The 13,266-nt window shown below is 50.2% G+C and overlaps 1 protein-coding gene across 1 annotated transcript in view; it reads right to left on the bottom strand.

Annotated features, from left to right (window-relative positions):
• Window positions 1-13,266, bottom strand: part of LOC142492506 (uncharacterized) — an 80,329-nt gene that overhangs the window by 36,774 nt on the left and 30,289 nt on the right. The window lies entirely within an intron of this gene.

Below are 13,266 nucleotides of genomic sequence, written 5' to 3'. Positions count from 1 at the left end.
GTATATTGCAGGATTACCTGCTCCTTGCTGCTCCCTGTGATTACCCCCTGTATCCCCACCAGCACATTAGTGTCTGTGCCAGGCTGCAGCTCCCATACACATGTATGTAAGAGACACATATAGAGGGGTACAGCTGATATGTGAGTATATTGCAGGGTTACCTGCTCCTTGCTGCTCCCTGTGATTACCCCCTGTATCCCCCCCAGCACATTAGTGTCTGTGCCAGGCTGCAGCTCCCATACACAAGTATGTAAGAGACACATATAGAGGGGTACAGCTGATATGTGAGTATATTGCAGGATTACCTGCTCCTTGCTGCTCCCTGTGATTACCCCCTGTATCCCCCCCAGCACATTAGTGTCTGTGCCAGGCTGCAGCACCCATACACATGTATGTAAGAGACACATATAGAGGGGTACAGCTGATATGTGAGTATATTGCAGGGTTACCTGCTCCTTGCTGCTCCCTGTGATTACTCCCTGTATCCCCCCCCAGCACATTAGTGTCTGTGCCAGGCTGCAGCTCCCATACACATGTATGTAAGAGACACATATAGAGGGGTACAGCTGATATGTGAGTATATTGCAGGGTTACCTGCTCCTTGCTGCTCCCTGTGATTACCCCCTGTATCCCCCCCAGCACATTAGTGTCTGTGCCAGGCTGCAGCTCCCATACACATGTATGTAAGAGACACATATAGAGGGGTACAGCTGATATGTGAGTATATTGCAGGATTACCTGCTCCTTGCTGCTGCCTGTGATTACCCCCTGTATCCCCCCAGCACATTAGTGTCTGTGCCAGGCTGCAGCTCCCATACACATGTATGTAAGAGACACATATAGAGGGGTACAGCTGATATGTGAGTATATTGCAGGGTTACCTGCTCCTTGCTGCTCCCTGTGATTACCCCCTGTATCCCCCCCAGCACATTAGTGTCTGTGCCAGGCTGCAGCTCCCATACACATGTATGTAAGAGACACATATAGAGGGGTACAGCTGATATGTGAGTATATTGCAGGGTTACCTGCTCCTTGCTGCTCCCTGTGATTACCCCCTGTATCCCCCCAGCACATTAGTGTCTGTGCCAGGCTGCAGCTCCCATACACATGTATGTAAGAGACACATATAGAGAGGTACAGCTGATATGTGAGTATATTGCAGGGTTAACTGCTCCTTGCTGCTCCCTGTGATTACCCCCTGTATCCCCCCCAGCACATTAGTGTCTGTGCCAGGCTGCAGCACCCATACACATGTATGTAAGAGACACATATAGAGAGGTACAGCTGATATGTGAGTATATTGCAGGGTTAACTGCTCCTTGCTGCTCCCTGTGATTACCCCCTGTATCCCCCCAGCACATTAGTGTCTGTGCCAGGCTGCAGCTCCCATACACATGTATGTAAGAGACACATATAGAGGGGTACAGCTGATGTGTGAGTATATTGCAGGGTTACCTGCTCCTTGCTGCTCCCTGTGATTACCCCCTTTATCCCCCCAGCACATTAGTGTCTGTGCCAGGCTGCAGCCCCCATACACATGTATGTAAGAGACACATATAGAGGGGTACAGCTGACATGTGAGTATATTGCAGGGTTACCTGCTCCTTGCTGCTCCCTGTGATTACCCCCTGTATCCCCCCAGCACATTAGTGTCTGTGCCAGGCTGCAGCTCCCATACACATGTATGTAAGAGACACATATAGAGAGGTACAGCTGATATGTGAGTATATTGCAGGGTTACCTGCTCCTTGCTGCTCCCTGTGAGTACCCCCTGTATCCCCCCCAGCACATTAGTGTCTGTGCCAGGCTGCAGCTCCCATACACATGTATGTAAGAGACACATATAGAGGGGTGCAGCTGATATGTGAGTATATTGCAGGGTTACCTGCTCCTTGCTGCTGCCTGTGATTACCCCCTGTATCCCCCCAGCACATTAGTGTCTGTGCCAGGCTGCAGCGCCCATACACATGTATGTAAGAGACACATATAGAGGGGTACAGCTGATATGTGAGTATATTGCAGGGTTACCTGCTCCTTGCTGCTCCCTGTGATTACCCCCTGTATCCCCCCAGCACATTAGTGTCTGTGCCAGGCTGCAGCTCCCATACACATGTATGTAAGAGACACATATAGAGGGGTACAGCTGATATGTGAGTATATTGCAGGATTACCTGCTCCTTGCTGCTCCGTGATTACCCCCTGTATCCCCCCCAGCACATTAGAGTCTGTGCCAGGCTGCAGCTCCCATACACATGTATGTAAGAGACACATATAGAGGGGTACAGCTGATATGTGAATATATTGCAGGGTTACCTGCTCCTTGCTGCTCCCTGTGATTACCCCCTGTACCCCCCCCAGCACATTAGTGCCTGTGCCAGGCCGCAGCTCCCATACACATGTATGTAAGAGACACATATAGAGGGGTACAGCTGATATGTGAATATATTGCAGGGTTACCTGCTCCTTGCTGCTCCCTGTGATTACCCCCTGTACCCCCCCCAGCACATTAGTGCCTGTGCCAGGCCGCAGCTCCCATACACATGTATGTAAGAGACACATATAGAGGGGTACAGCTGATATGTGAGTATATTGCAGGATTACCTGCTCCTTGCTGCTCCCTGTGATTACCCCCTGTATCCCCCCAGCACATTAGTGTCTGTGCCAGGCTGCAGCTCCCATACACATGTATGTAAGAGACACATATAGAGGGGTACAGCTGATATGTGAGTATATTGCAGGATTACCTGCTCCTTGCTGCTCCCTGTGATTACCCCCTGTATCCCCCCAGCACATTAGTGTCTGTGCCAGGCTGCAGCTCCCATACACATGTATGTAAGAGACACATATAGAGGGGTACAGCTGATATGTGAGTATATTGCAGGATTACCTGCTCCTTGCTGCTCCCTGTGATTACCCCCTGTATCCCCCCCAGCACATTAGTGTCTGTGCCAGGCTGCAGCTCCCATACACATGTATGTAAGAGACACATATAGAGGGGTACAGCTGATATGTGAGTATATTGCAGGATTACCTGCTCCTTGCTGCTCCCTGTGATTACCCCCTGTATCCCCCCCAGCACATTAGTGTCTGTGCCAGGCTGCAGCTCCCATACACATGTATGTAAGAGACACATATAGAGGGGTACAGCTGATATGTGAGTATATAGCAGGGTTACCTGCTCCTTGCTGCTCCCTGTGATTACCCCCTGTATCCCCCCAGCACATTAGTGTCTGTGCCAGGCTGCAGCTCCCATACACATGTATGTAAGAGACACATATAGAGGGGTACAGCTGATATGTGAGTATATTGCAGGGTTACCTGCTCCTTGCTGCTCCCTGTGATTACCCCCTGTATCCTCCCAGCACATTAGTGTCTGTGCCAGGCTGCAGCTCCCATACACATGTATGTAAGAAACACATATAGAGGGGTACAGCTGATATGTGAGTATATTGCAGGATTACCTGCTCCTTGCTGCTCCCTGTGATTACCCCCTGTATCTCCCCAGCACATTCGTGTCTGTGCCAGGCTGCAGCCCCCATACACATGTATGTAAGAGACACATATAGAGGGGTACAGCTGATATGTGAGTATATTGCAGGATTACCTGCTCCTTGCTGCTCCCTGTGATTACCCCCTGTATCCCCCCCAGCACATTAGTGTCTGTGCCAGGCTGCAGCCCCCATACACATGTATGTAAGAGACACATATAGAGGGGTACAGCTGATATGTGAGTATATTGCAGGATTACCTGCTCCTTGCTGCTGCCTGTGATTACCCCCTGTATCCCCCCACCACATTAGTGTCTGTGCCAGGCTGCAGCTCCCATACACATGTATGTAAGAGACACATATAGAGGGGTACAGCTGATATGTGAGTATATTGCAGGGTTACCTGCTCCTTGCTGCTGCCTGTGATTACCCCCTGTATCCCCCCCAGCACATTAGTGTCTGTGCCAGGCTGCAGCCCCCATACACATGTATGTAAGAGACACATATAGAGGGGTACAGCTGATATGTGAGTATATTGCAGGGTTACCTGCTCCTTGCTGCTCCCTGTGATTACCCCCTGTATCCCCCCCAGCACATTAGTGTCTGTGCCAGGCTGCAGCTCCCATACACATGTATGTAAGAGACACATATAGAGGGGTACAGCTGATATGTGAGTATATTGCAGGATTACCTGCTCCTTGCTGCTCCGTGATTACCCCCTGTATCCCCCCCAGCACATTAGAGTCTGTGCCAGGCTGCAGCTCCCATACACATGTATGTAAGAGACACATATAGAGGGGTACAGCTGATATGTGAATATATTGCAGGGTTACCTGCTCCTTGCTGCTCCCTGTGATTACCCCCTGTATCCCCCCAGCACATTAGTGTCTGTGCCAGGCTGCAGCTCCCATACACAAGTATGTAAGAGACACATATAGAGGGGTACAGCTGATATGTGAGTATATTGCAGGATTACCTGCTCCTTGCTGCTCCCTGTGATTACCCCCTGTATCCCCCCCAGCACATTAGTGTCTGTGCCAGGCTGCAGCTCCCATACACAAGTATGTAAGAGACACATATAGAGGGGTACAGCTGATATGTGAGTATATTGCAGGATTACCTGCTCCTTGCTGCTCCCTGTGATTACCCCCTGTATCCCCCCCAGCACATTAGTGTCTGTGCCAGGCTGCAGCTCCCATACACATGTATGTAAGAGACACATATAGAGGGGTACAGCTGATATGTGAGTATATAGCAGGGTTACCTGCTCCTTGCTGCTCCCTGTGATTACCCCCTGTATCCCCCCAGCACATTAGTGTCTGTGCCAGGCTGCAGCTCCCATACACATGTATGTAAGAAACACATATAGAGGGGTACAGCTGATATGTGAGTATATTGCAGGATTACCTGCTCCTTGCTGCTCCCTGTGATTACCCCCTGTATCTCCCCAGCACATTAGTGTCTGTGCCAGGCTGCAGCCCCCATACACATGTATGTAAGAGACACATATAGAGGGGTACAGCTGATATGTGAGTATATTGCAGGATTACCTGCTCCTTGCTGCTCCCTGTGATTACCCCCTGTATCCCCCCAGCACATTAGTGTCTGTGCCAGGCTGCAGCTCCCATACACATGTATGTAAGAGACACATATAGAGGGGTACAGCTGATATGTGAGTATATTGCAGGGTTACCTGCTCCTTGCTGCTCCCTGTGATTACCCCCTGTATCCCCCCCAGCACATTAGTGTCTGTGCCAGGCTGCAGCTCCCATACACATGTATGTAAGAGACACATATAGAGGTGTACAGCTGATATGTGAGTATATTGCAGGATTACCTGCTCCTTGCTGCTCCCTGTGATTACCCCCTGTATCCCCCCCAGCACATTAGTGTCTGTGCCAGGCTGCAGCTCCCATACACAAGTATGTAAGAGACACATATAGAGGGGTACAGCTGATATGTGAGTATATTGCAGGGTTACCTGCTCCTTGCTGCTGCCTGTGATTACCCCCTGTATCCCCCCAGCACATTAGTGTCTGTGCCAGGCTGCAGCTCCCATACACATGTATGTAAGAGACACATATAGAGGGGTACAGCTGATATGTGAGTATATTGCAGGGTTACCTGCTCCTTGCTGCTCCCTGTGATTACCCCCTGTATCCCCCCAGCACATTAGTGTCTGTGCCAGGCTGCAGCTCCCATACACATGTATGTAAGAGACACATATAGAGGGGTACAGCTGATATGTGAGTATATTGCAGGATTACCTGCTCCTTGCTGCTCCCTGTGATTACCCCCTGTATCCCCACCAGCACATTAGTGTCTGTGCCAGGCTGCAGCTCCCATACACATGTATGTAAGAGACACATATAGAGGGGTACAGCTGATATGTGAGTATATTGCAGGGTTACCTGCTCCTTGCTGCTCCCTGTGATTACTCCCTGTATCCCCCCCCAGCACATTAGTGTCTGTGCCAGGCTGCAGCTCCCATACACATGTATGTAAGAGACACATATAGAGGGGTACAGCTGATATGTGAGTATATTGCAGGGTTACCTGCTCCTTGCTGCTCCCTGTGATTACCCCCTGTATCCCCCCCAGCACATTAGTGTCTGTGCCAGGCTGCAGCTCCCATACACATGTATGTAAGAGACACATATAGAGGGGTACAGCTGATATGTGAGTATATTGCAGGATTACCTGCTCCTTGCTGCTGCCTGTGATTACCCCCTGTATCCCCCCAGCACATTAGTGTCTGTGCCAGGCTGCAGCTCCCATACACATGTATGTAAGAGACACATATAGAGGGGTACAGCTGATATGTGAGTATATTGCAGGGTTACCTGCTCCTTGCTGCTCCCTGTGATTACCCCCTGTATCCCCCCAGCACATTAGTGTCTGTGCCAGGCTGCAGCTCCCATACACATGTATGTAAGAGACACATATAGAGAGGTACAGCTGATATGTGAGTATATTGCAGGGTTAACTGCTCCTTGCTGCTCCCTGTGATTACCCCCTGTATCCCCCCCAGCACATTAGTGTCTGTGCCAGGCTGCAGCACCCATACACATGTATGTAAGAGACACATATAGAGAGGTACAGCTGATATGTGAGTATATTGCAGGGTTAACTGCTCCTTGCTGCTCCCTGTGATTACCCCCTGTATCCCCCCAGCACATTAGTGTCTGTGCCAGGCTGCAGCTCCCATACACATGTATGTAAGAGACACATATAGAGGGGTACAGCTGATGTGTGAGTATATTGCAGGGTTACCTGCTCCTTGCTGCTCCCTGTGATTACCCCCTTTATCCCCCCAGCACATTAGTGTCTGTGCCAGGCTGCAGCCCCCATACACATGTATGTAAGAGACACATATAGAGGGGTACAGCTGACATGTGAGTATATTGCAGGGTTACCTGCTCCTTGCTGCTCCCTGTGATTACCCCCTGTATCCCCCCAGCACATTAGTGTCTGTGCCAGGCTGCAGCTCCCATACACATGTATGTAAGAGACACATATAGAGAGGTACAGCTGATATGTGAGTATATTGCAGGGTTACCTGCTCCTTGCTGCTCCCTGTGAGTACCCCCTGTATCCCCCCCAGCACATTAGTGTCTGTGCCAGGCTGCAGCTCCCATACACATGTATGTAAGAGACACATATAGAGGGGTGCAGCTGATATGTGAGTATATTGCAGGATTACCTGCTCCTTGCTGCTCCCTGTGATTACCCCCTGTATCCCCCCAGCACATTAGTGTCTGTGCCAGGCTGCAGCGCCCATACACATGTATGTAAGAGACACATATAGAGGGGTACAGCTGATATGTGAGTATATTGCAGGGTTACCTGCTCCTTGCTGCTCCCTGTGATTACCCCCTGTATCCCCCCCAGCACATTAGTGTCTGTGCCAGGCTGCAGCTCCCATACACATGTATGTAAGAGACACATATAGAGGGGTACAGCTGATATGTGAGTATATTGCAGGATTACCTGCTCCTTGCTGCTCCCTGTGATTACCCCCTGTATCCCCCCCAGCACATTAGTGTCTGTGCCAGGCTGCAGCTCCCATACACATGTATGTAAGAGACACATATAGAGGGGTACAGCTGATATGTGAGAATATTGCAGGATTACCTGCTCCTTGCTGCTCCGTGATTACCCCCTGTATCCCCCCCAGCACATTAGAGTCTGTGCCAGGCTGCAGCTCCCATACACATGTATGTAAGAGACACATATAGAGGGGTACAGCTGATATGTGAATATATTGCAGGGTTACCTGCTCCTTGCTGCTCCCTGTGATTACCCCCTGTATCCCCCCAGCACATTAGTGTCTGTGCCAGGCTGCAGCTCCCATACACAAGTATGTAAGAGACACATATAGAGGGGTACAGCTGATATGTGAGTATATTGCAGGATTACCTGCTCCTTGCTGCTCCCTGTGATTACCCCCTGTATCCCCCCCAGCACATTAGTGTCTGTGCCAGGCTGCAGCTCCCATACACATGTATGTAAGAGACACATATAGAGGGGTACAGCTGATATGTGAGTATATAGCAGGGTTACCTGCTCCTTGCTGCTCCCTGTGATTACCCCCTGTATCCCCCCAGCACATTAGTGTCTGTGCCAGGCTGCAGCTCCCATACACATGTATGTAAGAAACACATATAGAGGGGTACAGCTGATATGTGAGTATATTGCAGGATTACCTGCTCCTTGCTGCTCCCTGTGATTACCCCCTGTATCTCCCCAGCACATTAGTGTCTGTGCCAGGCTGCAGCCCCCATACACATGTATGTAAGAGACACATATAGAGGGGTACAGCTGATATGTGAGTATATTGCAGGATTACCTGCTCCTTGCTGCTCCCTGTGATTACCCCCTGTATCCCCCCCAGCACATTAGTGTCTGTGCCAGGCTGCAGCCCCCATACACATGTATGTAAGAGACACATATAGAGGGGTACAGCTGATATGTGAGTATATTGCAGGATTACCTGCTCCTTGCTGCTGCCTGTGATTACCCCCTGTATCCCCCCCAGCACATTAGTGTCTGTGCCAGGCTGCAGCCCCCATACACATGTATGTAAGAGACACATATAGAGGGGTACAGCTGATATGTGAGTATATTGCAGGGTTACCTGCTCCTTGCTGCTCCCTGTGATTACCCCCTGTATCCCCCCCAGCACATTAGTGTCTGTGCCAGGCTGCAGCTCCCATACACATGTATGTAAGAGACACATATAGAGGGGTACAGCTGATATGTGAGTATATTGCAGGGTTACCTGCTCCTTGCTGCTCCGTGATTACCCCCTGTATCCCCCCCAGCACATTAGTGTCTGTGCCAGGCTGCAGCTCCCATACACATGTATGTAAGAGACACATATAGAGGGGTACAGCTGATATGTGAGTATATTGCAGGATTACCTGCTCCTTGCTGCTCCCTGTGATTACCCCCTGTATCTCCCCCAGCACATTAGTGTCTGTGCCAGGCTGCAGCTCCCATACACATGTATGTAAGAGACACATATAGAGGGGTACAGCTGATATGTGAGTATATTGCAGGGTTACCTGCTCCTTGCTGCTCCCTGTGATTACCCCCTGTATCCCCCCAGCACATTAGTATCTGTGCCAGGCTGCAGCTCCCATACACATGTATGTAAGAGACACATATAGAGGGGTACAGCTGATATGTGAGTATATTGCAGGATTACCTGCTCCTTGCTGCTCCGTGATTACCCCCTGTATCCCCCCCAGCACATTAGAGTCTGTGCCAGGCTGCAGCTCCCATACACATGTATGTAAGAGACACATATAGAGGGGTACAGCTGATATGTGAATATATTGCAGGGTTACCTGCTCCTTGCTGCTCCCTGTGATTACCCCCTGTATCCCCCCAGCACATTAGTGTCTGTGCCAGGCTGCAGCTCCCATACACAAGTATGTAAGAGACACATATAGAGGGGTACAGCTGATATGTGAGTATATTGCAGGATTACCTGCTCCTTGCTGCTCCCTGTGATTACCCCCTGTATCCCCCCCAGCACATTAGTGTCTGTGCCAGGCTGCAGCTCCCATACACATGTATGTAAGAGACACATATAGAGGGGTACAGCTGATATGTGAGTATATAGCAGGGTTACCTGCTCCTTGCTGCTCCCTGTGATTACCCCCTGTATCCCCCCAGCACATTAGTGTCTGTGCCAGGCTGCAGCTCCCATACACATGTATGTAAGAAACACATATAGAGGGGTACAGCTGATATGTGAGTATATTGCAGGATTACCTGCTCCTTGCTGCTCCCTGTGATTACCCCCTGTATCTCCCCAGCACATTAGTGTCTGTGCCAGGCTGCAGCCCCCATACACATGTATGTAAGAGACACATATAGAGGGGTACAGCTGATATGTGAGTATATTGCAGGATTACCTGCTCCTTGCTGCTCCCTGTGATTACCCCCTGTATCCCCCCAGCACATTAGTGTCTGTGCCAGGCTGCAGCTCCCATACACATGTATGTAAGAGACACATATAGAGGGGTACAGCTGATATGTGAGTATATTGCAGGGTTACCTGCTCCTTGCTGCTCCCTGTGATTACCCCCTGTATCCCCCCCAGCACATTAGTGTCTGTGCCAGGCTGCAGCTCCCATACACATGTATGTAAGAGACACATATAGAGGGGTACAGCTGATATGTGAGTATATTGCAGGATTACCTGCTCCTTGCTGCTGCCTGTGATTACCCCCTGTATCCCCCCCAGCACATTAGTGTCTGTGCCAGGCTGCAGCTCCCATACACATGTATGTAAGAGACACATATAGAGGGGTACTGCTGATATGTGAGTATATTGCAGGGTTACCTGCTCCTTGCTGCTGCCTGTGATTACCCCCTGTATCCCCCCAGCACATTACTGTCTGTGCCAGGCTGCAGCTCCCATACACATGTATGTAAGAGACACATATAGAGGTGTACAGCTGATATGTGAGTATATTGCAGGGTTACCTGCTCCTTGCTGCTCCCTGTGATTACCCCCTGTATCCCCCCCAGCACATTAGTGTCTGTGCCAGGCTGCAGCTCCCATACACAAGTATGTAAGAGACACATATAGAGGGGTACAGCTGATATGTGAGTATATTGCAGGGTTACCTGCTCCTTGCTGCTGCCTGTGATTACCCCCTGTATCCCCCCAGCACATTAGTGTCTGTGCCAGGCTGCAGCTCCCATACACATGTATGTAAGAGACACATATAGAGGGGTACTGCTGATATGTGAGTATATTGCAGGATTACCTGCTCCTTGCTGCTCCCTGTGATTACCCCCTGTATCCCCACCAGCACATTAGTGTCTGTGCCAGGCTGCAGCTCCCATACACATGTATGTAAGAGACACATATAGAGGGGTACAGCTGATATGTGAGTATATTGCAGGGTTACCTGCTCCTTGCTGCTCCCTGTGATTACCCCCTGTATCCCCCCAGCACATTAGTGTCTGTGCCAGGCTGCAGCTCCCATACACAAGTATGTAAGAGACACATATAGAGGGGTACAGCTGATATGTGAGTATATTGCAGGATTACCTGCTCCTTGCTGCTCCCTGTGATTACCCCCTGTATCCCCCCCAGCACATTAGTGTCTGTGCCAGGCTGCAGCACCCATACACATGTATGTAAGAGACACATATAGAGGGGTACAGCTGATATGTGAGTATATTGCAGGGTTACCTGCTCCTTGCTGCTCCCTGTGATTACTCCCTGTATCCCCCCCCAGCACATTAGTGTCTGTGCCAGGCTGCAGCTCCCATACACATGTATGTAAGAGACACATATAGAGGGGTACAGCTGATATGTGAGTATATTGCAGGGTTACCTGCTCCTTGCTGCTCCCTGTGATTACCCCCTGTATCCCCCCAGCACATTAGTGTCTGTGCCAGGCTGCAGCTCCCATACACATGTATGTAAGAGACACATATAGAGGGGTACAGCTGATATGTGAGTATATTGCAGGATTACCTGCTCCTTGCTGCTCCCTGTGATTACCCCCTGTATCCCCCCCAGCACATTAGTGTCTGTGCCAGGCTGCAGCTCCCATACACATGTATGTAAGAGACACATATAGAGGGGTACAGCTGATATGTGAGTATATTGCAGGGTTACCTGCTCCTTGCTGCTGCCTGTGATTACCCCCTGTATCCCCCCAGCACATTAGTGTCTGTGCCAGGCTGCAGCTCCCATACACATGTATGTAAGAGACACATATAGAGGGGTACAGCTGATATGTGAGTATATTGCAGGGTTACCTGCTCCTTGCTGCTCCCTGTGATTACCCCCTGTATCCCCCCAGCACATTAGTGTCTGTGCCAGGCTGCAGCTCCCATACACATGTATGTAAGAGACACATATAGAGAGGTACAGCTGATATGTGAGTATATTGCAGGATTACCTGCTCCTTGCTGCTCCATGTGATTACCCCCTGTATCCCCCCAGCACATTAGTGTCTGTGCCAGGCTGCAGCTCCCATACACATGTATGTAAGAGACACATATAGAGGGGTACAGCTGATATGTGAGTATATTGCAGGGTTACCTGCTCCTTGCTGCTCCCTGTGATTACCCCCTGTATCCCCCCCAGCACATTAGTGTCTGTGCCAGGCTGCAGCACCCATACACATGTATGTAAGAGACACATATAGAGAGGTACAGCTGATATGTGAGTATATTGCAGGGTTACCTGCTCCTTGCTGCTCCCTGTGATTACCCCCTGTATCCCCCCCAGCACATTAGTGTCTGTGCCAGGCTGCAGCTCCCATACACAAGTATGTAAGAGACACATATAGAGGGGTACAGCTGATATGTGAGTATATTGCAGGGTTACCTGCTCCTTGCTGCTGCCTGTGATTACCCCCTGTATCCCCCCAGCACATTAGTGTCTGTGCCAGGCTGCAGCTCCCATACACATGTATGTAAGAGACACATATAGAGGGGTACAGCTGATATGTGAGTATATTGCAGGATTACCTGCTCCTTGCTGCTCCCTGTGATTACCCCCTGTATCCCCACCAGCACATTAGTGTCTGTGCCAGGCTGCAGCTCCCATACACATGTATGTAAGAGACACATATAGAGGGGTACAGCTGATATGTGAGTATATTGCAGGGTTACCTGCTCCTTGCTGCTCCCTGTGATTACCCCCTGTATCCCCCCAGCACATTAGTGTCTGTGCCAGGCTGCAGCTCCCATACACAAGTATGTAAGAGACACATATAGAGGGGTACAGCTGATATGTGAGTATATTGCAGGATTACCTGCTCCTTGCTGCTCCCTGTGATTACCCCCTGTATCCCCCCCAGCACATTAGTGTCTGTGCCAGGCTGCAGCACCCATACACATGTATGTAAGAGACACATATAGAGGGGTACAGCTGATATGTGAGTATATTGCAGGGTTACCTGCTCCTTGCTGCTCCCTGTGATTACTCCCTGTATCCCCCCCCAGCACATTAGTGTCTGTGCCAGGCTGCAGCTCCCATACACATGTATGTAAGAGACACATATAGAGGGGTACAGCTGATATGTGAGTATATTGCAGGGTTACCTGCTCCTTGCTGCTCCCTGTGATTACCCCCTGTATCCCCCCAGCACATTAGTGTCTGTGCCAGGCTGCAGCTCCCATACACATGTATGTAAGAGACACATATAGAGGGGTACAGCTGATATGTGAGTATATTGCAGGATTACCTGCTCCTTGCTGCTCCCTGTGATTACCCCCTGTATCCCCCCCAGCACAT

The sequence above is a fragment of the Ascaphus truei genome, chromosome 4 (genome assembly GCF_040206685.1).
Source record: "Ascaphus truei isolate aAscTru1 chromosome 4, aAscTru1.hap1, whole genome shotgun sequence".
NCBI classification, from domain to species: Eukaryota; Metazoa; Chordata; class Amphibia; order Anura; family Ascaphidae; genus Ascaphus; species Ascaphus truei.
The sequence above is the reverse complement of the archived record's forward strand: the minus strand, read 5'-3'. Positions and strand labels throughout refer to the sequence as shown.